This window comes from Eucalyptus grandis, chromosome 3 (assembly GCF_016545825.1).
Source record: "Eucalyptus grandis isolate ANBG69807.140 chromosome 3, ASM1654582v1, whole genome shotgun sequence".
NCBI lineage: Eukaryota > Viridiplantae > Streptophyta > Magnoliopsida > Myrtales > Myrtaceae > Eucalyptus > Eucalyptus grandis.
The window spans coordinates 40,353,628-40,358,127 of NC_052614.1; positions in this window are offsets into that span (position 1 = coordinate 40,353,628).

The following is a 4,500-nucleotide window of genomic DNA, read 5'->3' on the forward strand; positions in this document are numbered from 1 at the left end:
ATAAAGCTAGGGAACTTGATGAACTAATGTGAATGGGTGTAAGTCCCGCTTAATCAAGTTCCTTACACTTAATCGGGTTAATTTGAGCTAGTGCAACTAGTAAGATAAATTTTCTGATGAAATCTTCTCAAATTGAGCGCATGCAACTCTTTCCTTGTTTTTGTTTTCCATATTTCTTCCTTCCCATGTGATTGTCCCCGGTGGGTTGTTCATCTTATAGCGATACTATTTTCTATGTCACATTCTTAACGGCTGTAATGGAAATATCCAATTTACTTGATTTGGACTGCAGAGGACTTGATTGAAGAGGTGATTAGGCACAGCAAAAGTTCAAGGACTCGATAAGAAAAATAGACAAGCTCAGGGACCAAAAATGAAATTCTTAACTATTTCCATGCACTCATTCATTCCTCCAATGAGTACATTATATAAGAAAAGCCCAAATCAGCCTAAAGAAATCAATTTCCGGTTTCAAGCCACACCATATGGTTCTCTTACCATAATAAAATTCAGCGTAATCCAACTTTCTTTCTTTTTATAGAAGCAATCAATAATGCAATTTCCTCAAACTTACCAAATGGAAGTATCGTATTCATTTAGTAATAAAACGAACATCAAAGCATTCTTTCAAACGTCTTAATACCATTAACCACGTGAATATGATTTCACACCTTGATCTACTGGCAACACCACATGTATCCAGTTATCCACAGTGTAATTTCCACAGTAAAGTCATGAACAGTTCTTTTGTTCCAAAAATCTCTTATATTTCATTACCTTTAATTTTGCTTATGGAATGTAATCACATTGATGGCAGTGCGAATTCATTTCTGGCCAAATTCTCCCAGCAATCCGTACTGGTTCCATGGATAATGAAATCTTCTGACCAAGTTTCATATAAATAATGCATCTTTCGACTATTAAAAAGTGATTGTCACATAAATAATGGCAAATGATGTTTGCTTATCTTTCGGTCAAAAATAATATATAGATTCATATGACACGTAAGGCACCAGTACAAAGATTTACCGGCACATGCATGGACATCGATTGAGGCTTCATGGGAAGATCTTCCATGTGTAAATATCTACCTTTAAACAACCGTGTAGACCTCAACAATCTCACATCCCGAAACCAAACGATCCCCAAAATCACTTGGCTTCTTCCTTATTTCTGTCGAACCAGTCTTCTACAAGCGTCTTTTACTTATCCTTGTCGTTCTTCTTCGTTAGCACCATAACCATCTTTGTTTCCTCCAATTTATGGTGCAGGCATTTCCGCTTCTTTAGCTTCTTTCGCTAACAACCGGTAAAAGGATGAAGCAAAGGCTCTCCTGAAGTGGAATTGTAGTCCAGAAAAACGTAGCCAAATCTCTCCTTTCTTCATGGCATGATAACAATTCACGCGACTTAATTTGTGGCACTTGCGAGTTTATGGAGCCGTCACCTGTCTTGATCTTTCGTATCTTGGTTTAAGAGTAACTTTAGATGGTATTGACTTCAGCCTCCTAACCAATGTGGTTAGCCTCAAATTTCGCGACAAATTGATGAGTGACTCGTGGGTCTATTCTTTCTTCTCTTGGCAAATTAGCAAGTTGACGAAGCGGAGCATACGAAAAAATGACTTTTCATCCCATTCTGCCAGAGATGGGTGACTGGAGGAGTTTAAAGATTCTTTATTTATGAGGCAACGCACTCATAGGATTATACCTTCAAAGATTCGGGGCTTGCCTTCTTACTCAAATTAAGCTATCAACCAACAATCTCACTGACTCAATTCCCCATTTCAGAAAATTTGAGGAATTTATCTCTTCTTCACCCGATGAAAGATGCATCTTGGCCCAATTTCTCGAGAAATAGGGAGATCAATATCAAATATTTAGATTTGTCGGATAATAATTTGGTTGGTTCAATGCCATAGCATCCCTTAAATTTGAGCGATGTAAATATAAGCTTAAATTAATTCTTGAATCATCTTTGAGGCTCCATTTCATATTTCACGCAAAATCCATTCTCATTCTAAATTGATGTCCTCTTAAGGCTATTTCATTGCCTTGGGTAATGAGAAGATTAATCATTAGGATGTGCAATCGGATCATATTTGGAATCGGATAGCCCACCTGGAAAATAGGTCGAAAACCGGTTTGGGATCCGTTCTGAAATTTAGAAACCGATTTGAACTAGTCCGATTCCCGATTTCGAGTGAATACTCACCCAGGAACCAGATTGATTGGAATGGTTTGGGAACTGGTTTTGTAAGCCTAAAACTCCAAAACCTTGCTTTTCCCATGATTTCTAATCTTACTTGCATGGCGGTTTTCTCTCGCAAACTCGCATGGCACCCTCTTCATCATCCTCTTCCTTGCTTGCTTCCCTCCCTTGTCGGCTCACAGCCGCACCATCCATCGCTATTCTCGCTTTGCCTCATGATTTATGATAATTAGTCTTGGGAATCTTTAGTTTTTGTTTAGTCAAAAGTTTATATACTTATTGATTACATGTACTTAATGTTTCAATACAAATTAGGACGTTGTTTTCTTGTGTATTAATGTAAAATTGAAATTGTAAAATAGGTTTCAATGAAAACAAGGTCGACCCGGAATCGGATCGGAAAAACAAGATGGTTCCAAACATGGTCCATACAAATATGATTGGGACAGTGTCCGAAAAGGGATTCGATTATAATAAAGGTACATGATCCAAATCTTGAACTTGCCCACCCTAGACCGAATCACCCTATTATCATCATCTCAAAGACTAAAAATTTTACTTACTAATCCCAAATTGAGAAATCTCGACAGCAACAAATCAATGGAGTTCAACTCTTTCCAAGCCTTATAACGTCCATTTGAGTTGAAGGATGCCATCATCAGATTAGTCCCAATGCAGATTAGATTAATGCCCCCAAAGATAAAATACCACGAATTTGTTTGTATTAGCATTATGCAAATAGGTTTCAATTGAACTTTTTCTTTAACCAAAGAAAAATTGAAGAGAAGAAACTTTTTCTGACTTTGAACACAGACAGATTGAAACAATTATCTAAGCTCAGAAACTTATGTATGCTTCTTTCAAATGGAGGATACTTGATTTCAATCGATAGAGATTGAAAGGACATTATTCGAAGAGACGTGTTCTTTTCGACATGTCTATTAAAAACCAAGAAAACTGCAGCAAAATGATATGTTAAAGACAAATAAAATTGCTACAGAAAATGATCTGAAGAGACATATTCTGTAATTACACGAGCATGAAGATTAGTGCCCCAAGGCCAAAATCAGGCATGCAGCAATTCAGCGATTGTCCCCTCCATTTTGCTTCAAATTGGTTTCATTTTCCTTTCTTGTTTTCTCTAATGGCCATACAACGGGAAGAAGAATACTTCGTTGAAGACACGGTTGCCCCGTCACTTTCTCCACTAATTTTTACATGCAATATAAATTGGCTGGCGATTAAGGGTCTATTCTTTAACACTTCTATTCTTTTATTTTTCTGTTTATTTATTCTTCATAATTAAAAATTGTTGCAAAATAAATTTTTGGAATGAAATAAAAAAAAAAAAAACTAACTTCTTATTTTTGAGAATAATTTTTAGAAATAAATCATTTTTCTTTTTTTATTCTTTTTCTTCCTCACCACTTGATGCCCGCCGCCAGCCAGCAAGTGGACGGAAATATTGACGGCAAGGAAGAAGAAGAAAGAAAAGAAAATTAAAAAATTTAAAGAAATTTACATTTCAAAAGAAATTATGAATTAACCAAACACATTCTTATTTTTAATCCATTCCAAAATAGAATTTTTGTGTAGTTACTAAACGTGTTTTTCTACTTAGAAATTGTTCCATGAATAAATAAAAACTGTTTTTTAAAAAGTTAAATTGCTCAAACAAAAACGTTATCAAACGGAGTCTAATTCAGGTTTTGAAACAATTTACAATTTCTTTCTTCTGGGGTCTAGCTGGTACAATTATATCCACCTAGTGGCCTTTAATTTTGTAAAATACCGAGGCCGTTTATGATATTTCCAAATGAGTTCATTTAGGTCCTACACCGATGAAAAATTAACTTATGTCGTTTAATCACACATTGGTGCACCTATCCTCACAACCGCAGTAAGACCTCGAATAAGTCGAGGTGCCATTCGGTGTTAAAAATTCGGACAATTACACTTGCAAAGTACATAGACGGAAAACAGCCCATCTATAATTATACCAAAAACGTGAAGAATCCGAGCATCTCTTAATCAAATACGGAAACTTTTTAAAATAAAACTCTGCCCTTTACACATTTGACCTTCACCAACACAGTAATTAGATTCCATGTTTAATTAATTTGCATAATCAGACTTTCCCCATGTTGGGAGTCATTATTTAATTAGACCAACCACTTCGATTACGATGGCCGTAAACATATCTGACCAACACCTTCGATTACGACAGCTGGCCATAGCAATAAAACAAAACGTCAATCATTGGAATCACGATGAGATGAGTTGGCTAAGG